Below are 24,581 nucleotides of genomic sequence, written 5' to 3'. Positions count from 1 at the left end.
GTCTTCTTCAAGAGTTTACAATGTGTTGTATCAATCAAAGAGCGCATCCTCAGACAGATGTTGCTATGATGACTGGCTGAGGATGCATGTATACATATATACATGTATATATTATATAAATAGTGTACAATCTATTGTACAATATACTGGATTATATGTACGACAAATATAAAATTATCCCGAGTGCAGGTTTATTTCACCGAGGCCGAGGTGAAATAGGCTTGTACGAGGGATAATTTTATATTTGGAGTTCACATAGTCCAGTAATATTGTATGATAGAACGTTCACTATTTATTATAGTAAATAGGTCCCTTAATCTACGCCCCCCATCATGGATTTGCCATCCCAAAATCGAAAGTTATATTGTACATATGTACAATATAACTTTTTGAAGGGAGGTCACGTGGTACAAATCCAGCCAATCACAGCTCGTATTTTACTACCACTCTTTACTATATATATATATATATATATATATATATATACATATATATATACAGTATTTATATATATATATATATATATATATATACATATATATATATATATATATATATATATATATATATATATATACAGTATTTATATATATATATATATATATATATATATATATATATATATATATATATATATATATATATATATATATATATATATATATATATATATATTGTGACATACTCGGCGGCGGCGTGGGTTGTTCGGACCGCCGGCAGCTCGCTCTTGTCATGATGCCTGCCGCCGGCGGGTGTGTCGCCACGTCGATTTCCAAACTTTTAGACGTGGATCCGTTTGTCAGAGATATACTGCCGCAGTTGACACTTGCACACGCCTCGATCCTGTCAGTACCACCACCAGGCAACCTCCAGACGGCTACACTCTTTGTTGTCAGCTCCAACAGCTCACCCGACCATATTTTTGAATCAGGGTACTAATGGATAATTCGTTTTTCATACCCGTTCAGCGTACAGCGAAAACGGAAAATCAGTACGTGGTTCGGTCTTTGAAAACAAAAAACGAAATCACAGCGTGAAAACCCGTGCTGTGATTTCGTTTTTGTTGATCAAAAACAGAATATTGAAATCAGAAATGTTTTGGGTTCTCTCTGATTTCTCATTTTATATTTGTGTTTTTATGTATCAAAAACAAAACCAGAACACGCTCTCCGCTCCGTGATTCCGTTTGTAAAAACGAAAACAGCGAAGACGAGATCAGAGACTCCCTTGCAGTCCCTGCAACGTGATTTCGTTTTTCGTACAACCTACAGGCATATTAAAGAGCGCCCTCCAGGAGGTGAGGCAAGTTTCAATGGAGATTTTAATAAACTGTACCACACATATTATGTTGAAGCCAGTTTAAAAGGAGATGAGGCAAGTTTCAATGGAGGTTTTTATAACGTACTCTAAATTATGGTGAAGCCAATTTGAATGGAGGTGAGGCAAGTTTCAATTGAGGTTTTTTAAAAAGAATAAACTGCATGTACCACACATTATGGTGAAGCCAGTTTGAAAGGAGGTGAGGCAAGTTTCAATGGAGGTTTTTTAAAAAGAATAAACTGCATGTACCACACATTATGGTGAAGCCAGTTTAAATGGAGGTGAGGCAAGTTTCAATGGAGGTTTTCTAAAAAGAATAAAATAAACTGTACCACACATTATGGTAAAGCCAGTTTGAAAAGAGGTGAGGCAAGTTTCAATGGAGGTTTTTAAAAAGAATAAACTGTACCACACATTATGGTGAAGCCAGTTTAAAAGGAGGTGAGGCAAATTTAAATGGAGGTTTTTTTTAAAAAAGAATAAACTGTACTTCACATTATGGTGAAGCCAGTTTAAATGGAGGCGAGGCAAGTTTCAATGGAGGTTTTTTTTAAAAGAATAAACTGTACCACACATTATGGTGAAGCCAGTTTAAAAGGAGGTGAGGCAAGTTTCAATGGAGGTTTTTTAAAAAGAATAAACTGTACCACACATTATGGTGAAGCCAGTTTAAAAGGAGGTGAGGCAAGTTTCAATGGAGATTTTTAAAAAGAAAAAACTACTGGTATTATGGTGAAACCAATTTTAAAGGAGGTGAGGCAAGTTTTAAAGGAAGTTTTTTATAATTGTACTACAAATGATGGTGAAGCCAATTGAAAAGGAGGTGAGGAAAGTTTCAATGTAGGTTTCCTTAAAGGAATAAACTGTACCACACATTATGGTGCAGACAGTTTAAAAGGAGGTGAGGCAAGTTTCAATGGAGGTTCCACTTCCTGCACCGTGATTTCGTTTTTTGTACGAGCTACAGGCATATTAAAGAGCACCCTTTACGATAATTATACAAGTGAACGCAGCGCCTGCATCGAGTCAGTACATACAGTTCAGGCATTTTTTTATACTACCACGTGCGTGATCGTGAATCAAGAAGTTGACGAGAAGCTACAAGATGGCCTTTTCAAGTGTGTCCATTGAAACTTGCCTCACCTCCTTTCAAACTGGCTTCACCATAATGTGTGGTACATGCAGTTTATTCTTTTAAAAAAACCTCCATTGAAACTTGCCTCACCTCCTTTTAAACTGGCTTCACCATAATGTGTGGTACAGTTTATTCTTTTTAAAAAACTGAGCTCCATTGAAACCTGCCTCACCTCCATTTAAATTGGCTTCACCATAATTTAGAGTACAATTATAAAAACCTCCATTGAAACTTGCCTCACCTCCTTTAAAACTGGCTTCACCATAATGTGTGGTACAGTTTATTCTTTTTAAAAAACTGAGCTCCATTGAAACCTGCCTCACCTCCATTTAAATTGGCTTCACCATAATTTAGAGTACAATTATAAAAACCTCCATTGAAACTTGCCTCACCTCCTTTAAAACTGGCTTCACCATAATGTGTGGTACAGTTTATTCTTTTTAAAAAACTGAGCTCCATTGAAACCTGCCTCACCTCCATTTAAATTGGCTTCACCATAATTTAGAGTACAATTATAAAAACCTCCATTGAAACTTGCCTCACCTCCTTTAAAACTGGCTTCAGCATAATGTGTGGTAAAGTTTATTTTTTTTTAAAAACTGAGCTCCAGTGAAATCTGCCTCACCTCCATTTAAATTGGCTTCAACATAATTTAGAGTACAGTTTATTCGAAAAAAACCTCCATTGAAACCTGCCTCACCTCCTTTCAAACTGGCTTCAGCATAATGTGTGGTACAGTTTATTCTTTTTAAAAAACTGAGCTCCATTGAAACCTGCCTCACCTCCTTTCAAACTGGCTTCACCATAATGTGTGGTACAGTTTATTCTTTTTAAAAAACTGAGCTCCATTGAAGCCTGCCTCACCTCCATTTAAATTGGCTTCACCATAATTTAGAGTACAATTATAAAAACCTCCATTGAAACTTGCCTCACCTCCTTTAAAACTGGCTTCAGCATAATGTGTGGTAAAGTTTATTTTTTTTAAAAAACTGAGCTCCAGTGAAATCTGCCTCACCTCCATTTAAATTGGCTTCAACATAATTTAGAGTACAGTTTATTCGAAAAAAACCTCCATTGAAACCTGCCTCACCTCCTTTCAAACTGGCTTCAGCATAATGTGTGGTACAGTTTATTCTTTTAAAAAACTGAGCTCCATTGAAACCTGCCTCACCTCCATTTAAATTGGCTTCAACATACAGTTACAAAAACCTCCATTGAAACTTGCCTCACCTCCTTTTAAACTGGCTTCAACATAATATGTGTGGTACAGTTTATGAAAACCTCCATTGAAACTTGCCTCACCTCCTGGAGGGCGCTCTTTAATATGCCTGTAGGTTGTACGAAAAACGAAATCACGTTGCAGGGACTGGAAAAGGGAGTCTCTGATCTCGTCTTCGCTGTTTTCGTTTTTACAAACGGAATCAAGGAGCGGAGAGCGTGTTCTGGTTTTGTTTTTGATACATAAAAACACAAATATAAAATGAGAAATCAGAGAGAGCCCAAAACATTTCTGATTTCATATTCTGTTTTTGATCAACAAAAACGAAATCACAGCACGGGTTTTCACGCTGTGATTTCGTTTTTTGTTTTCAAAGACCGAACCACGTACTGATTTTCCGTTTTCGCTGTACGCTGAACGGGTATGAAAAACGAATTATCCATTAGTACCCTGATTCAAAAGAGCCTGGTATAGTCTCTTGCTGGCGTGCAAAAGACCTTACATACAATGAAATCTAACCACAGTCGTCGCCTAGGATTAGGTTTCCCGTGGAAAGACATGCGAACGATCATTTAAATCATTTCGATCGCATCCATCAACTTTATTTATTGGATAGCGAATCCAAATCGATCTGCATACTTTACGTGCAATGCACCCCGTGGGCGCCGTTTTTCGACAGATCATCGGCAAAGCCTGACTAATACATCAACTAACTGTACTTATGCATTAATTATACAATATCTGTTATAGATTGTAACCTCTGTTACAATCTTAGAACAGCTATAACTTTGGTCTCCAAAACCGGATATGCATGAATGACATATCGATTTAAAGCATTTATTTAGATCAAGCTAGTGATAACCATAATAATCAGTTAAGCATCTCCAGGAAATTGTTATTCCACAAATACGGTTCAAAACATGCATAACTTCAATGTCTGTCTACGTCATTATTAGTGTAGAAACATGCATGTAATCTCGCCATCTACGACAAAATCATTATAAATCAACCAAAGATAATTTCCTAACACGAAATAAAATCTATTTCGTGACAATATATATATACATCTATATATATATATATATATATATATATATATAAATATATATATATATATATATATATATATATATATATATATATATATATATATATATATATATATATATATATATATATATAAAACGGTATATGCAGTGCGTATCAAAAAAAATTACACTTTGAAAAAGCCCTGGGAATTAAAAAACATGCGGGTAATTTTTTCAAATATAATCTCGGGTTTGGGTCTCATCTATCCAATGAAAGTAAAAGTTTTGACAGAATGTTACACTTGAGTGAGCACTGTCCATTTCTGTAAAGCTCGCAGAAATCTGTTTGCGCAGAATTGCTCGTTTTCATGCTGTGTCAAGGGGAAAGGACGAAATCAAACTTACACTACGAAAGATTTATCATACATTTCCCTTGCACTTTTAGTCAATTGGAACAAAACGGATATATTCAAGCATTTTGTAACAATTTTGCCACCCAAATTGAAATTTCAACACTTTAAGCACAACCTTTACCCTATTTGTGCCAGCTGGATCTGAGGACATAACTGAATCTGAACAAAAGTTTATATCAGACATCTCCAGCATTTTTTCACTAAGTTTTTATCATTGAAAGTTGGTTTACATTTCATTCTTCATTTAATACTTGTTTCTCCACACTTTTCCCAAGCTTAGCAATGATTAACCAAATGAAAATCCCGTGAAAATCAAGCTTAAGCCATTCCATGTAAATCACAGCTCAGTGTAAAGCAAATATCGTCACGATGGCCTCGGTGTGTGGGGGAGAGGGGTGGGGCGAAATGCACTCTTCGAAGTGTTATGGGCAAGGAAACAAGTCAAACAATGTAGAAGATATCTTCAAATCAATTTTACCAGCTAAATTCCATATGTTCTTCATGATTAAGGTCTACTTTTATTCGCATAACTATTTCAAATTTCTGCGCAAATCATTTTTCACTAACTTTTCAAAAGTAAGTGGTGCTCACTCAAGCGGAAATTTTTTTGACAGTTATATCGTCATTTGCTTTAATGGACCTGTACCAATGTTAAAAATGTGGAAGAATCTTCAGGATATTGCAAATGTATAGTTTTACAGGATTTTTTCAAAGTGTAAACTTTTTTTGATACGCACTGGAAACAATAAGTTTAAGATGCTAAACTACTAGAATAGAAAACTAATGCAAACACAAATATACACACACCCACATCCACCCACACATGCAAATGGGGCCCCGTCTTACAAAGAGTTGCGATTGATCGATCTATCTCAAGTTTATGGAAATCCATCAAAGTCATCATTTTCTTTTGGAAATTTGCTAAATGTCCTTTGAAAACAAAGAGAAGCATACTGATTTTGTAAAAAAAAAAAAACAGTGAATGTATGTCATTTTTAGACTATAGAACAAATATGTATTTTAGAGAGATGACGTTGCTGGCTTGCTGACTTAATTTCCAAAGGTTCGATTGAAAGGATCAATCGCAACTCTTTGTAAGACGGGCCCCAGATCATCAAAGGTAGTGAATATTGGTTCATGAATAATAATCACAATGATAATAATGATAATGATGATGATGATAATAATAATAGTAATGATAATAATAGGCATTTATATAGCGCCATACATATAGAAGCGTTTTAATTCTGAGGCACGATGTTATTATTATTACCCCGGCTTTAGATCGAGCTGCCTTTCAGCGCTCATGCATTCAAGGAATTAATCCTGCCGGATACCCATTCACCTCACCTGGGTTGAGTGCAGCACAATGTGGATAAATTTCTTGCTGAAGGAAATTACACCATGGCTGGGATTCGAACCCACGACCCTCTGTTTCAAGGTCAGAAGACTAATCCACTGGGCCACAACGCTCTAATATGGTTATCGCAGGGCCCCGTTGCATAAAAGTTACCATTATCGTAACTTTGCCATGCAGTGATAACTTGCATGGAATCCTTGACTCTGATTGGCTGTTGATCATCGTTACCATGGTAGTTACCATTGGATGACAGAGTTACCATAATGGTTTATGCAACTGGGCCCAGGTTAGATAATAATTTTATGAACGGATGAGAAATATTATACTTACCAAATAATTAAACTCTTGGTTCGAACACAGTGCACCTTGGTTGGTAGTTAGGAAATAAGCACTTTTCTGCTTTTTATCTAAAATTCCTTCTATTTCAAATATCAGGAGCCCTATGCGAGCGATGAGCTTTTATGAGGAGACAATGATTACAAGTGTGAGAGATCAATGGAGAAGCGCATGTTTATTGTGTGATTATCTCTCCAAGCGATCCTCATTAATGGAGCCGATTAGGATACAGTCTGAGAGTATATCGAGCACTCGGAGCTCGGGGAAGGGCGGCGCCACAAGGGGGCAGAGGTAACATCCCCTATGATTATCTAAGCAGTGAAATACACGGGAAAGAGCAGAAAGAGGGGTGAAATCTGAATAAAAGAAGGAAGGAGAGTATAAAAAGTAGCCATGGATCGTGTCACTCTATGATACCCCTGTGATTCAATATTATGACGTCACATTTAGATCATGTTGCTCTCTTATCGTATCCTGCCGCCTCCAATAGACTTGGGGTGCCAATTCGCTTGCGCGCGCACTCACACAGACACACAAAACAATCTCAGCCTGAGTATATACAGTGCGTCCCAGAAAAAACGAAACCGAGATTTAGCGATCATTTATAATTACTTAATCATGAATAAAATAGACAAATGACCTACCAATTTAAAGCTTAGAATCTCCTCTTTCATCTGATATTACTTAGATTATTTCTCACTCACGCATGAGTGACTATTTGTTTGGTTGTGCACGTATAGCTTTAATCCCATTGTTGTACACCCCCCCCCGTAATGGTCTCCATAATGAAGGTGATGATTTCCGTCATTCCTCATTCTACTACTGCGATCAACCAAAATACTTGATTACTCTTATGTCCAAGTATCATGAATCAGATCCATAAACTTTCAAAGTTATGATGATAATTCAACAGATACACCCAATTCGCCCAAAGTTCATTGACCTTTGACCTTGGTAATGTGACCTGAAATGCGCACAGGATGTTCAGTGATACTTGATTACTCTAATGTCCAAGTTTAACGAACTAGACCAATAAACTTTCAAAGCTATGATGGTAATTCAACAGATACCGGCCCCCAATTCGGCCAAAGTTCATTGACCCTAAATGACCTTTGACCTTAATCATGAGACCTGAAACTTGCACAAAATGTTCAGTGATGCTTGATTACTATTATGTCCAAGTTTCATGAATCAGATCCATAAACTTTCAAAGTTATGATGGGAATTCAACAGATACCCCAAATTCGGCCAAAGTTCATTGACCCTAAATGACCTTTGACCTTGGTCATGTGACATAAAACTCATGCAGGATATTCAGTGATACTTAATTAACCTTATGTCCAAGTTTCATGAACTAGGTCCATATACTTTCTAAGTTATGATGACATTTCAAAAACTTAACCTCAGGTTAAAATTTTGATGTTGATTCCTCCAACATGGTCTAAGTTCATTGACCCTGAATGACCTTTGACCTTGGTCATGTGACATGAAACTCTAATAGGATGTTCAGTAATACTTGATTAACCTTATGGCCAAGTTTCATGAACTAGGTCCATATACTTTCTACGTTATGATGTCATTTCAAAAACTTAACCTTATGTTAAGATTTGATGTTGACGCCGCCGCCGCCGGCGCCGCCTATAGTCTCACTCCGCAATGCAGGTGAGACAAAACCCAGCTGCCGAAGTATAGATACTTTTCAACTAATTTTCTTACACAAGTTCGTAATAATTATTCTAAACAATTATTATTCTAGAATGTATGCACTCAAAAAACTCATCCGGGGTGATATTGTGAAGGAAACTTCTGTTTGTTGGTAGCACCATGGACCTATAGAGATGGATATTCAACGCTATCATTTCTTTAATGGGATTAAAAATAATAGACAATCAATCACAGTAATTGTCTCTATCTTGAAATATGTATACTTTTTCCCAAATAAATAATGGAACTAAGAGATTTTAGAAATTGTAAATGGGCTTATAAAAACAACACAAGTCCCGGATGTAACGAAATAACAATTAATATTCTTAATTAAGAGAGTTATAACTTATAAACAGTATTGTATACCACTCTGTTCTATATTCTTGCCATAAGAGTCTTCCCAGATCAACTTAAAGTAGCCAAGGTTGCACCTGTATTTAAGAATGATATGACAGCTATTGCTCATAATGAATAATCAGCTTGATAGACTAAAAAAAGTTATTTCCAGACTTTGAAAAACTTTCTGGACTAAAAATTAATAACGACAAAACTAAAATAATAAAAACTAAGTTTCATGTCGACATTTGGATTATGATTTTTCCTTCGGAAAAAAAGCTGATTTTCTTAAAGTTTTAAGAGTATTTTTCATCCTTGATGAATATAAGAAAGAACATCTTAATTATAAAGAAATCTTAAACAAAATTAAAACACTCTTGAACCTTTGACAGCAAAGGGATACAGCACTCATGGGAAAGATTCAATTATTGAAGGTGCACATCTATTCTAAAGTCCTTCATCTTGTATCTATTAGTTTGTAAACAGATGATATTCTATTTGTTATATGTATTCTGATTTGTATATGAGTTGAAACTGTCATGAAATAAAATTTTCTTAATCCAAAAAAATCGTTCGTCACTTGTTTGTCTATGAAAATGTATTTTGTTACCCACGACGAAAAAGAAAAATATGTAAAAGAAAAGATGATACACTATTCATTTGATGATGAATCCCTGATATATCTCTGATTGAGGATTTTCAAAAAATCTTATTCTTCTTTCTTTATACAGGCTGAAAGAAACATTGAGATTGAGTTGATTTGAATAAACTGGAAATGAAAAGGCGCCAGGCGGCTTATATGATTCGTAGATTAGTGATAATGTACATAGGATTACATTTCATAAGCAGTTTCACGTTTATTATTCATGAGAGAAGATGCGATGATCTTTGAAAAAAAAAACATGATCAGGGATTAAAGATACAACTTACAAGCACACATAATACTAGACATTATTTCGTTATGTGGGATAATGAATGCAGTCTGGGATATGCTGTAAGTGCCACGAAAGTAATCATTTTCTCTGGAATGCATTGATTAATGCAATGAAAATGACTTTCTGTCAAAAATATCTAGGATCAGTTTTTCGTTCGATGACTCTTTTCGAAAATAATCATCTTAGATTCATCAATGTTAGATGGATATTGGGTTTTCAATCTCCAGTTCTATTATCATTTCGTTCTTATCCACACCCACTCAGTTTATATGGGAATATAAGGCATGATAAACATTAGACAGCTGGCAGCCGTCTGTTTCGAGGAGTTTTTTAACGTTTTTTTTTTTTATTCTCCTCGTACACAGACGGCTCGCTAGATCGTGCAGCCACCATTAGGGGACTTGCAATGTAAAATCCCCCCGTCGGGGCTCTTCAATTTTTGTCTTTAATGACTAAAAATTTTGAAAATTAATGGATCCAATTGCCCAAAACCGGAGAAAAATCAAGTTAAAAGGAACAAAAACAGTGACTTACCTCGGCTGTCGCGCAAATTCACTTCCCCGTCTTATCGGGGTCCGACCACTTGACCGAAGGTCCACGAGGCCGAGGGTCCGTGAGACCGAAGGCCCGCGAGACCGAAGGTCCGCGAGACCGACTTTTTCCCCTTCATCGGTTGCCGCGGTCGAGTGGTTTAAGACGCCTCTTTGCAGTGGCGTAACAGGTGCCTGTTAACGGGGGGGGGGGGGGGGGGGCGGGGGTGCCAAATAATACCCGGTAACTATATAGAATCAAACAGACACATATCTCACCAACAAATTATAATGCGAGCACGCCTGCTCACCACCGCCCTAGCGGTGGTGCGAAACACGTACTGCGCGCACGAAACGTCTCTCTATAGGGGGGTGTGGTGCAGGGAGGGGGTGTTTCTGCTACTTACAGTATAAACTTACGATCTTAGCCAGGGTGACCAGACGTCCCGTATTTCCCGGGATTGTCCCGTATTTTGCTTCTTTGTCCTGGCGTCCCGACAAACCCTCCCCGGGACGCCTAATTGTCCCGTATTTCAGAATATTGAACAAAAATACATTTGAAAGTGACAAATTTTCATTAGATTATAAATAACCAACATAATTATGACGAAGCAGAGAGAACAATTAAATCGATAACTGTAAACTTTTGCAAGGTCTGCGGTGATTTTCTTGCAAACGAACTGGCCTCCTGGCTATGTGTGTGTGGCAGGCTACTAACTATAGGCATGTATGATCGGAGAAAAATTCTCAATGGTGCTAACAATCTCACATGATAAACAATTTTTCCACCAAAATAGTCACAAAGTCGGCAGGAAATTCTTGTAATTATTCTCAGATTAATGATTCGGAGATGTAATCGGTGCAAGAAGTTATTCACTTTTCATAGATCTATTTTTTCAGCTTTCGTTTTGAGTCTTGGTGTGTACGATGCGGGGTACGATGCCGCGATGTTTCATCTAATTATTAAGTTTGACAATATGTTTCACTTTGAAATTTTATTCATTTCTAAAATATTTTACTTTTTGAAACTTTAAAAATACATTAAGAAAAACACCAAATAACATTATGATTTTTGTTAGATGATTAAATTTGTTTGTTTACTTGAAGTTTGAACTTTTTTTTCCTTTTTCTTTCTTTTCTACCCTATCCTTCCTGCATGCCCCTTTTCGTTCCATCTATCTTTTTTTTCCTGAACATTTTTTTCTCTCTCTGTTCATTTTTGTCTCACCTGCGAAGCAAAGTGAGACTATAGGCGCCGCTTTTCCGACGGCGGCGGCGGCGGCGGCGGCGGCGGCGGCGTCAACATCAAATCTTAACCTGAGGTTAAGTTTTTGAAATGACATCATAACTTATAAAGTATATGGACCTAGTTCATGAAACTTGGCCATAAGGTTAATCAAGTATTATTGAACATCCTATTAGAGTTTCATGTCACATGACCAAGGTCAAAGGTCATTTAGGGTCAATGAACTTAGACCATGTTGGAGGAATCAACATCGAAATCTTAACCTGTGGTTAAGTTTTTGTAATGTCATCATAACTTAGAAAATATATGGACCTAGTTCATGAAACTTGGACATAAGGTTAATCAAGTATCACTGAACATCCTGCATGAGTTTCACGTCACATGACCAAGGTCAAAGGTCATTTAGGGTCAATGAACTTTGGCCGAATTGGGGATATCTGTTGAATTCCCATCATAACTTTGAAAGTTTATGGATCTGATTCATGAAACTTGGACATAATAGTAATCAAGCATCACTGAAAATTTTGTGCAAGTTTCAGGTCTCATGATTAAGGTCAAAGGTCATTTAGGGTCAATGAACTTTGGCCGAATCAGGGGTATCTGTTGAATTACCATCATAACTTTGATAGTTTATTGGTCTAGTTCATTAAACTTGGACATTAGAGTAATCAAGTATCACTGAACATCCTGTGCACGTTTCAGGTCACATGACCAAGGTCAAAGGTCAATGAACTTTGGCCGAATTGGGTGTATCTGTTGAATTACCATCATAACTTTGAAAGTTTATGGATCTGATTCATGAAACTTGTACATAAGAGTAATCAAGTATCACTGAATATCCTGTTTGAGTTTCAGGTCACATGATCAAGGTCAAAGGTCATGTAAGGTCAATGAACTTTGGCCATGTTGGGGTTTTTTGGTGAATCTCTGTAAGTTTATTGGTCTAGTTCATAAAAAGTGGACATAAGAGTAACCATGTATCACTGAACATCTTGTGCGAGTTAGAGTAGTATTCAAAGTCAGCACTGCTGCTATATTGAACCGCGTGATGCAGGTGAGACGGCCAGAGGCATTCCACTTGTTCTTCCTTTACTTCTTTCTCTTACTTTCCTCAAATCTCCCTTTTTTATTTCCTTCATTCTTTCTCTCCTTAAAATTACATTGACTTCTTTCTTCCTCTCCTGTTTCTTTTCGTTCTTTCTCTCCTTCCCTTATTTTCTCTTTTTTCGTTCTCTAATCCCTTCATTCTTCCCTCCCTCTCTTTTTTCCTTTCTTTACTTTATTTTTTCCTCGTATTCTTTTCCATTTTTCTTCCCTTCCTTCCTTTCTCCTTCCCTTCCCGTTTTCTTCTTTCTTTCAAAGAATGAAGGAAATACATTTATTTCCTTCATTCTTTCTTTCCTCCCCATTTTCTTACTTTTTCCCTTTAATTCTCTCCTTTATTTTGTCTTTCACACATCATTCATCTTCCCTTCCTTTCCTTTCCTTTCTTTCTTTCTTTCTTTCTTTCTTCCTTCCTTTCTTTCTTTCAATCTTTCTTTCTTTCTATATTTATTTCAAAGAATGACGGAAACCTTTTTTTTTCTCTTTTATTCTTTCTTTCGTCCTTCTTCTGTTCTAACTATTTGTTATTTTATATTTTCCCTTAATTTTTTTTCCTTCTCAATTCATCTCTTTTCTTTCTCTCCTTCATTCTTTCGTTCACCCTCCCTTCCAATTCTTTATATTTTTTCACAAGTCTATAACACTGCGCGTGGGCTTCTTTGTTGATCTTTATTAGTCAATTGTCCCGTATTTCATTTTGTAAAATCTGGTCACCCTGATCAGAGGCGTCGATCCTGGGGGATAAGGGGGGGGGGACAAACATATCGTTTTACCCCCCCCCCCCAATAATTCCGGATGTGTAAAAATAAAATAAAATTGTAATGTTAGACAGAAATCGGCAAGCGAAATTGATATGCACATTTCGTTCTTTATTCAAAATCGTGCTCAAAATATCCGTTTTTCAGAGTGGAATATAAAAATTTTCAGCTCGCGTTTCGCGCTCGCATCACTTCTTTAGCAATAAACCCATACTTTTCATGATTAAATAGGTGAATAGAATGTCCCGTTTTCAGGTAAACCTAAAAAAAACTCCCGCTTCGATTTGCAATAATATTTGGTTGGATATACATCTTGTTCTTTATTAAAAACGTCCATTAAACTGTCAATTTTTTTCAGATCGAAATATCAAAATTTTCAGCTCGCGCGCTTGCGTCAATATTATTGTTCTTTTAGTTACCCATCTTAATCATTGTTACCAAAATGCTTGGAATATCAAGCTTTCAACCGGCAACCGATGAAGGGAAAAAATCGGTCTCGCGGACCTTCGGCCTCGCGGGCCTTCGGTCTCGCGGACCCTCGGTCTCGCGGACCTTCGGTCTAGCGGGCTGTCACCGTTTTATCCGATCTTAAGCACATAAACATATGGCCGTTGAGTCCCCTGTACAGATCGCGCTAGAACTTCGGTCTCTGTATTTGGTGAGTGAAGCCAACGGAGTTCAGCTGAACAACCAACATAACAGAGACCGAAGCTTTTGGTCTAGATAAACGTATGCTGTGTGACAGCAGACTATATATAAGAAAACAAAAAGGATGGGGCAAGTTTGCAGGTTTAAAGTTATGGATATGAAGATAAACTAAGAGCATGTATGATCAGACTGGAAATTCGGTAAGGATTATACAGTGCGTCCTAGAAAAAACGAAACTGAGATTAAGCGATGATTTATGCATAACTTAATCACAAATACAATAGACAAATGACCTACCAATGTAAAACTTAGAATTTCCTCTTTCATATGATATTACTTACACTATTCCCCATTCACGCATGAATGAGCAAAAACAGTTTGAGGAAAGGATACCAAAAATGTATCTGAATTTCAAAAAGAAAATCACATGCCGAAAAAGTTCAATATCTGCTCTTTTATTTGATACAATGTACCTTAATCACAAAAAATGATCAAGAAGTAAAAAAGATTATGTTCCCTCAAAACAATGCTTATATTTCCATAATAACGTGTTTTCACCGGTTTCACACAGAAGCTATCCATGGTTAACAAAAGACTTAATGCATTCCTGGGCGTCAATTTTTTTTAATTGTGAATTTCATTCAGTTTAATCAATGTTGAGTAATAATTTTTTTACATAACTATTGTATGATTTTGTGAATTTATATTGGTTATAAGTGGTTAATTTTTGTTACTGAATTTATCCATTGTATATGATTATGTTAATACCATGAGTATTTGTACGATGATTTGTATTGAACTGAATGATTAATAAATACTATTACAAAACAAAAATAACGGAGTGTCAAGTGAGTTTGAACGCTAGCCTGTATAACCTCATAATTTCATGAAATTATTGAAATTCAAGCCTTATATCAAATAACCAAAACTTTGCTATTTCTTGACCATTTTCTGTAATTGAGGTATCAAATTAAAGAGCCGTATTGAACCTTTTAAAATTCTGTTTTCTTTTTGAAACCCAGATACAGCCCGCCAATTAAATGACTTTTTAGTATCCCCTCTTCAAATTGTTTTTGCTCACTCATGCGGGAATGAGAAATAATCTAAGTAATTTTAGATGAAAGAAGAGATTCTAAGCTTTACAATGGTAGGTCATTTGTCTATTGTATTTGTGATTAAGTTATGACAAATCATCGATACATCTCGGTTTCGTTTTCTTTGTGGGACGCACTGGATAGACATAATGTATAGGGAGGGGGGGGGGTCGTGCACCTGCCCCCTCCCAATAGCGCCGTCCGTGTATATTATACACGGACGGCGCTATTGGGAGGGGGCAGTGCACGACCCCTCTCCCTATACACACACATGGTTATTCATGTAGGGAAAGTAAAGAAGGGACGGGGAAAAGGAAAAGGGGGAGGAAGAAAAGAAAATAGTATCACAGATGATAATAATATATATTTACAGTATAATTGCATAATACACTGTAATTATATCCACTTTTTTGTGGTGCTTGAGGCGCTCCTATATTGGCATACCGGTGCTCACAACTTTTTGAGAAATTACTTCCTGCCGGTACCCATTTTCCTCACCTGGGTTGAGTGCTTTACATTGCTGAAGGAAATAACGCCATGACTGAAATTCGAACCCACGACCCCATGTTTCAAAGTCCGCAGACGAACCATTGGGCGACAATTATTCTCAACACACATAGTGATTTTTTTTATTCGTTGCCATCACTCCAGTTATTCAATTGGCAAGAGCTTATGCTGCCTTTACATCGTCTCGCTCAGTCTCTGGAGCATGAGTTCGAATCCCAGCCATGGCATAGATTATTTTCAGAGAAAATAAAGATATACAATGTGGTGCACTCAACCCAGGCCATGTGAGGAAACTGGGTACCTAGCAGGAATTTGCATTAAGCGCAATAAGCAATTCATTATTATCATTGTTATTATTATTATTATCATTATTATTATTATTATTATTATTATTATTATCATTATTATTATCATTATTATTATCATTATTATTGTTATTATTATCATTATCATTATCGGAATGCCCTATAGCGCTGCCACTACGAACAAGTACCCCATTTTAGGCCTACAGATATTCACACCTCCCTTGAGAAAATGTATTAATCCAAGATAAAATGAATTTAGGTTTTCAGTAAACGATCCCAAAATAATAATTATGTTTAGTTTACATTTTCCCCAGACCCACTGACTATTTTGTTGTTCCGTTACTGAGAACACACGCAAAGGGATATACGTTACAGCGATTTATATTTCTCTTGCTACATAAAGTTTACTGGTCTTGTATGTTCGGTGAGATGTTTGATGCAAGTTATTACGTTGGCTAACATACGAACTAACCTAAGAAAATGCTGTTTTAAAGGTCAAATCTACCCTAGCACAAATCCGCCCCGATTTTGAATAAATCTACACAAATGAAATATGCATAACCACGAACATTCGGCAAAATGGGATTATATAGCAACGAAAAGATTAGTATAGGACATCATTTTATGCACATAAATGCTCAACAAGGGAGATACTAGTATGCAAATAAGATAGTTGATAGTCTCATACATTCGACTTTTTTAAATATATATGTCATGTTTTTGGCAGATTTGAAAATAACGAATACTCGAAGAGCGTCATGAAACTGCCATGCCGTTCGATAAAGTTATTCCCTTGAAATCAGCGCTTCTCAATCGATGGGCCACGAGAAGCTCGAGTAGGAGAAAACAAATAAGGAAAACTACAGTATATTTCACAGACCTGTCAAATCGGTCTCCGTGGGTCAAACTAAGCTAAAGCACGCTTAGCAGAGGCGTCGATCCGGGGGGGGGGCAGGCGATCGCCCCACCAATGAAAATATTGGGGGGGCAAACATATCATTTTGCCGCCCCCCCCCCAATAATTCCGGATATGCATTAAAAAAACAAGATTGTAATGTTCAGCAAGCGAGATGGAGATAAACAACTCGTTCTTTATTTAAAATCGAGCTCAAAATGTTCGCTTTTCAGATTGGAATATAAAAATTTTCAGCTCGCGCTTCGCGCTCGCATCATTTCTGTAGCAAACACCCATACTTTTCATGATTAAATAGGTGAATGTAAATGTCCCGTTTTCAGTTCTAAGCCTCAAAAGAACTCCTGCTTCGATTTGCAATCATCTTTTCTTGGATATATATCTTGTTCTTTATCAAAAACGTCCATTAAACTGTCATTTTTTCAGATCGAATTATCAAAATTTTCAGCTCGCGCTTCGTGCTCGCATTTATTCTTCTTTTAGATACAAATATTAATCATTGGTACCAAAAATGCTTAGAATATCAAGTTTTCAGGTCAAAATATAAAGAAATTTCAGCTCACTCTCGGCACTCGTAATATCTGTGTAGTGAGATATGTATCCTCCTCATGAGTTACAACAAACAGTCCTAAACAGGCACGCTTTTCCTGTCAGTATACTAAAAAAAATTAGCTCGCGCTTCGCGCTCGCATTAATTTGTTGGTGAGATACGTGTCTGCGTCTCATGAGTCATATATATATATATATATATATATATATATGTGTGTGTGTATGAGGGTGTGTGTGGGTAGGTGTTTTGTACGATCGAGCGCCTTTGGAATGTTAATGATTTTGCCCCCCCCCCAATCTGAAAAATGGATCGACGCCCCTGACGCTTAGGTATGCATGTTGTAAATTAGAATGTACATGCACACTATGATCGTTTCGATCTAACTTTGATGTTAAACCATTGTCGCCCATTTACCGGACCTTTGTGAATGCAGATTAGTTCTCAAAGCTTGTTTTCGAACGTGCTGCAGAGCTTTGTGTTAAAATTTCATGTTTTTTTTCTTAATTTCTTAAAAATCTGGAAGGTGGGCCTCGAAAAAAATCTGAGAGTGAAAGTGGACCTTGAGTAAAGAAAAGTTGAGAAACGCTGCTTTAAATTGCCTAAAGTTACTCGTTGATTTTTGTGTAAAATGAAACAGATCTCCATGGGGTTAGGAATGGTGGACAGGTATTTTCTTGAATTTAAGCTATATCGTTGTGAATTTATCTGACGATTCTTTTTAGGTTCAGGAGAGAATGAAACAATTGATGGTTCAATTGATACAACAGTTAAAACTTTACATTTTGACAAACCATGTCTCCTAGCCTCCATCTATCTCTCTCCCTTCCATTCTTCCACTTCCTTCCTTCCTCCCTCCCTTCCTTCCTTGGGTACCGAATTAACGACCAGATATTAAACTTTTCAAACACGTGATTTTCCTTTTGAAATTTAGAAACAGCCCACCAAGTAACTTTTTTTATATCATTTCTTCAAATTGTTTTCACTCACTTATGTATGGTTGAGGAATCTTGTACGTTTTACCAGATAAAAGAGCAGACACCAATCTTTAAAGTGATAGGTCATCTGTTAATGTTTTTTTGGGGGGGAGGACACACTGTATACTCTATATTTGACCATTACTAAGGTGAGCTAAAGCTCATCTAAAGTCATGATTATGAACCATATTTACAGGACCTTTGTGAATGCAGACTAGTTCTCAAAGCTTGTTTTCGAATGTGCTGCAGTAATCATCATTATTAGAGAGTCAAAAGGGGCCACAGACATCCAACAGCAACACTAGAAACAAGGAGACAAAAGGGGCATTAGTGAGAAGAGATGACCAATCAGGTTAATGAAGGGGATGAAAGAAAAGGAGTAGGCAGACACAAAGGGAAGTTAGTGTAAGGCCAAAGAAAGACATCAAGCTGAGAGGGATTAGGATATGAGGCAACATCAAACTGGATCTGGAACAAAAAAGTGAGAGGGTATGAGGAAGAGATGAATAACAAGAGAATTAGTGAGAGGTGGGTCAAACATGTAACAAAGAAAGGCATAATAAATTGGTGCAAGGGGAAAAAGGGAAGAATGGGGAACAACTGATCATGTGCAAAAGACATAAGTATGTATGATAGAGCATTAAACAAACTAAGAGAAGAAAGTAAGTGTAAAAATAAATCTGTAAGTGAAAAAGTATATAAATGTATCCAAAAAGGAATGTATATGAATAAATCATCATTATGGCGGACTGGGATGATTCCTTCTCTCAAACCCCCAGCAGCTAATCTTAAACGTTCCAATATTTCTCTTATCAACTTCATTCCACATTCACATACTTGTGTGTTACGTCATTGCTTCTTTTGTTTAATTTTATTGTTAAACAATGAAAAATTTAATTTATCCATCATTTAGGCATTCACACAGCGGAAACAACAACAACGATCAATTACACAAAAGATGCTATGTTGACCTTTTGACATTTATAATTTTATAAATAAATATGTACAGTCATTTCTGCTTTCTTATATAAAGAACTGAAACGTATAACAAATATCAAAATACATCTGACACAAACCTGCTGCATTTGTAACATATACACCACCATACTACATCTTCAGATTGTTAGAAAAAAAAATATTTCTGGATATCTGATATGCGCCACATGCCACACGACTGAGCTGTGAACCAATTTTCAAAAGAATTGCAACGTTACTTGAAATGTGTGAGATTTGTAATCAAGATATTTCAAATTTCTCAACAAGAAAAGAGAGCAAAAAAGGCCTGGACATTATTGGAACAATGTGAACTGCCGGTTCCCTTTTAATTTACCTGGGTGTAGTGCAGCAAAGTTTAGATGAACGGATGGGGTTCGAACCCACGACCCTATGAATGAAAGGCAAGAGTCAGAACCACTCTACCACAAATCTCCCATAAAAAACATTGCAACTTCTTTTGATATCAGGACACATCAGTGTAATATAGAGCAGGCTTCATTTAATATGATTGTAATATAATCATTATGCACATAAACAATCTAGTACCATACATTACAATAATAACTGCCTTTTAAGAATAGTGCTGTTGACATGATAACATCCATGAGTGTAGTTGAATAAAGTAAACAAAAATATATGTGCATAATTTAACTTTGCATGGATACATTCAATGAAACCAAACTGACTTTTGGAAAAATAATGACACACATTTTTCTTGTGAATCTCAATGAATGTCAAAAGCGATTTCTACCTAATTAAATAATACTGGTGATTCAAACAACTTCAATGCAAAATGGTAAAAAATATTCATCAGTGTTAGAGTTGGAATGATAATTCAGTTCAACTTTCATGATTTCAAAAACGAGTCACACCTTTTTCCCGGGTGAGGGGGGGTACCTAAATCTTATGAGTAATATATAGAGTTGATTGCTTAAAACCTGGATACACAAATGCCCGAGATGTTAAAATTCTAATTTTAAAAGACAATAAAATCCTTCAAACAAGTTTGTATGAAAACAAATCTAAGAATAAGACCAATAAAATACTCTACCCAATGGATAAACAATGATAAAGTTATGAGCATTTGAATGTGGATATTACTAAGACTATGGCAATCCTCAAATTGGTAATGTGATGAAGATTCGAATCACAATGAATAGTCCTTTTAGAGCAGGTTGAATAAAACCAAAACACATCAATACAGGACCCTGCTTGTCAAAACAATATTAAACCAATAAAAAGAATAAATAAACACATTGCTATCCTGTTTGTGCATATAGAACCAATGGTAGAAAACAATAAAATACCACTTTATCATCATAAAACCAACTTAAGCAGTACAATGGTTTATAATTTCACTTTAGTGTTCATATTCTCATCACAAACATAAGAAGGTTGCAACATTATGAATATACTGCAACTTTTTAATCTTATATTTCCTAAGCGCATATGAAACATCTGTTCACAGAGTAATGTATGAACATATGATTGAATAGAGTATGACATGCTAATACAATATTTATGACCTCCAATATTGTGTGACATCTGGCATAAAAAGCATGACCTCATTTCAAATATCTATATTCCAGATACGACCCAAAAATATATTTTGTCTGCTTAATGTGAGGACTATTAATCAATATGATTATGGATGTATATTTCAAGTAATCAACTCAGTTCATGTAATTAATCATTGTTGAAAAAAACTTTTGGCTTGCCATACTCCATTTGTTGATAAAAGTGTGCATAACTTTGTGAATGGCTTTATAAAACCTTCCTGTATGCACAAAATGAAAGGGTGTTTTGTTAGGATGGATGCTAAGAGCATGAAGTCCACTAAAACTGGAGATGTTAATTTTTTTTTTTTTACTTTTACCACTTTTGATGGCAAATTTGTTATAGAAATTTTGTATTTGTTATTATAAGAAGTCTTTATGAAACGGAACACAGAGGCCAATTTCATCAAGACTTACAATAACAGCGGTTTGGACATTCTGAAAAATGCCATAGAAGAAAAGGTTGTCGAGTTAATAACAATAATGAAACAAAGTTACCAATATTGTAATTCTTTAAGATACTGGTGGGTGTTTCACAAAGCTAAGTTAAGAGCAACTTTAAGAATGACCAGTGATCCTTCCTTGTTGTAAATGGTATATACATTGGCGATGGTTTAGCACATGAGAAAGGAACACCAGTCATTTTTTCAAGTCTCTCTTAACTTACGAACTGCTATATGAAATGGCCCCCTGACCCCTGACAAGGCTGGATGGGACAAATCACCATCAACGAACCTTCATTAGGATAGAGGTATCTTGCAAGAAAATATTTGCGATCAATTGCAAAAATTCTGTTGCAATTTTACAACCGATAGATCAACGTTAGCTGTACCAAATCAGATCAAACTTCTTGTTTCAAGGAGCAAATTAGCAATCAATCACTAACTTGCAATTAACTGCAAGACATATGATTGATTTAGGGACCAGAAATTGACTTGCAATTGATCGCAAGTTTTTTGCAACACCCCAATACAATGATAATAACTAAAATGGCAAGCTTAATTCTGATTGGCTGCAGAACCCTGTCAGTATTTGTGAAACATGCCCCAGGACTGGGTAGAGAGGCCTTGATTCTATTAATCCACTCTTTAGAAAAGAAAAATAAATCTGGCCTTACTCCTCGTTCATTTTATAGAAAACAATACTCTTACATGTGATCTAAAGGCATTATGGTGATAGATGAAATCAAAATGGACGATTTGAATTGTCTTAAGACACTTGCAAATTAAAAAAAATGGCCCACATGTTTTATACATTCAATACTATATGAGTAAAATCAGTACAAACCACATTTTCTCTTCAACAAAGAGTTTGACTATAGCTTGCACATATATGTATATCTAAAATCTGTAACCATCAAAATATCTTCCAATAAAATATGTCTTTTTTAAAATACATTCAACATCATACATGATCAAACATTTGTGTATAAAATGCAAGGATTAAGACATGATAAAATTATGGCTTTGTAAAATGAAATGAACTACGAAGAAATTGCAGCCAAAATGATTGAAGCATATACATCTATGCCATGAATGCCTTATAAAACACTATTAAAGCTTGTGTACAGTTTTGGTAAATCCACCAAAATGCACCTATCACTATTCCAATTCATTGGTAGCTAATATGAATGGATATGCCCTATAACAGTTATGATGTGGAGGATACGAAATGAAAATGTGTTTTACAGGATAAATTTTGCGATTTTACATGGAAATTTAACTTGATCGGGTCACCCGATCAAATTAAAATATCTGTGTGTTTTTGTCTTTCAATTAAATCCTATTCCAAATCATGGAATGGGCTGAAACTTTCAAGATATGTTCTTTGTCTGTAACTTTTGGATATCTAATCACTAAATTTATAAGATAAGTGCTTGAATGCCCATTTTTTTAATTTAAAACAAGCATCACCGAGAGAGGGCGCTATATATCCAAGATTTGAATATTTGAAATTTACTCAGAGAAATGCAGTTGGATAAATATCTAACGGTCTCTACGCTTCAGTAAGACTGTCATATTAGATGATATTCGATTATCAATCACATTATTGACCCTTTACCAAAGCTATACACAGGCTTTAAAAGCACAGATATTGTACCAACTTTAAAGACAACATAAAAAATAAAAATAGAAATGGCATGTTTCTAGCCGGCAAAAACTGCTTTTAAATTCAAATCTTATGACTGGGCTAACCTATTAGCCAAAGAAATAAAGTGTTAAAAAATACCTCAATGTGTCACCACTACTATTCCTTCTTCGCCATGGAAACCTTCAGAAGTTACACAACCTCAAATAACAATTTTCAAAAATTAAGCTTATCATGCATGAAGTAGAAATAAACAGAACAATATCTCTCTTTGGGCCTGTTTTCCATAAAGTTTCAAGAAATCATGCATACATTCTTCATGAGTTCTTAATGATTAAACATGGTAAAAAATATCATTTCACATGATGGGTTATTTATCAAAAACAGATGAAAACAGTGAACAGTCATCACCATAAACTTGTATCACAATAGGTTCATTATTACAATTTCTGTACATAATTTATACATGGTATATGTATATAAACATGAATTCTCTCTCAATATATACATCGATAATACATACTCATTTCTTACATTGTAAGTATTGAACAATAAACATGAGCATAAAAGTAATTGGCAAATGATTAAACAAAGTAAAATTTATAATACCCATTCAACAATGAGATGATGACGATGATGATGATGACAATGGTGGTGGTGGTGATGATGACGATACATTATTATAATAATCACAATTTATTGAAAAAACATAACTCAATGATTGCATATGATAATAACAATTCTAAAATATACAAGTGATTGTTGAATAGTAAATACCTGTATGTCAAAATGAATGATTGCAATTAAATAATACGGAAAAATAAATCAAATTCTACGAAATTATGACAAGGATTCCCATGCTCTTCACCATAATAGTAAAAAAAATTACATGTAATCCGCTTCTCAAATGCACTCAATCAGAACGTATGCCTTTGCTAATAAGTTTAGATTTTATCAACACAGATCTCCCCAATTGTTGACAAGACATTTGCTCTGGCGACAATTGCTCCAGGCTTTATTTCATCAAAGACATAGGCCCGAATTCACAAAGGTGGTTTTGAAAACCCACGGTTGAATCCATGGTTTATGCAGATTTCCTGTATAAATTACGCTTAATTTAGCACGTATTGGGCGCGTGTATAAAAATGTCCAATGCTGATGCACGCTATTGTCACAGTTTGCAAAATTGACGCCGTTAACATGGTTAGATAGTATTTTATTCATGAGTCCACTGTTTGAAGAGTGGACTCTTAAATAAAATAGCGTGGATAATCACTGCAACAGGCGTCAATTTGGCGCACTGTGACAAAAGCGTGCATCAGCTTTGGACATGTTTTAATATACCCGGTAAAATAAGTGTAATTTGTACAGGAAATCTGCATAAACCATGGACTCAACTGTGTGATTTCAAAACCACATTTGTGAATTCGGGCCATAGTGTTGCAATAGGGTTTTATGTTAGGTTTAGGAATAATGTTAAATCCCGGGTTTGAAGTGGGTCTTTCCATTGATGCATGGAATGCGTA

This window comes from Lytechinus variegatus, chromosome 16, assembly GCF_018143015.1.
Source record: "Lytechinus variegatus isolate NC3 chromosome 16, Lvar_3.0, whole genome shotgun sequence".
Classification (NCBI taxonomy): Eukaryota; Metazoa; Echinodermata; class Echinoidea; order Temnopleuroida; family Toxopneustidae; genus Lytechinus; species Lytechinus variegatus.
This window is presented reverse-complemented; position numbering follows the sequence as displayed.